The sequence below is a fragment of the Nematolebias whitei genome, chromosome 7 (genome assembly GCF_014905685.2).
Source record: "Nematolebias whitei isolate Nwh7 chromosome 7, NemWhi1, whole genome shotgun sequence".
Lineage (NCBI taxonomy): Eukaryota > Metazoa > Chordata > Actinopteri > Cyprinodontiformes > Rivulidae > Nematolebias > Nematolebias whitei.
In genome coordinates, this window is record NC_056504.1 from 5,432,306 (window position 1) to 5,432,900 (window position 595).

Consider the following 595-nt stretch of genomic DNA (forward strand, 5'->3'; position numbering starts at 1 on the left):
TCCTTCTGCCTGGCTCCTGAGCTAGTGGGGACGCTGTCTGCTCTGTGATACAGAGTCCTGATGACTCCTAACTTGTGCTCCAAAGGGTGATGGGAGTCAAACTGCAAATACTGGTCTGTGTGGGTGGGTTTGCGGTACACCTCGGTTTGCAAATGTCCTCTATCAGAGACTGAGACCTCACAGTCCAAGAAAGCCAACCTGCCATTTTTTACATCTTCTCGTGTGAACTTGATGTATTTATCCACAGAGTTGATGTGGTCAGTAAAATGTTGGACTTCCTGAGATTTGATTTTAACCCAGGTGTCGTCAACATACCTGAACCAATGACTTGGTGGTGTCCCTGAAAAGGACGTCAAGGCTCTCTTTTCTACCTCCTCCATGTACAGGTTGGCAACAATAGGAGAAACTGGAGACCCCATAGCACACCCATGTTTCTGCCTATAATATTGCTCCCCATATGTGAAGTAGGTTGACTGCAGGCACAGTTTCAAGAGTTGACACAGTTGTTCTGTGGAAAGTGTAGGGGAAAACCACCTCCACTTAAAAATATATCATTCATGTGTTTGTGTTTTAAACTGTTAAAATAAGATGCATT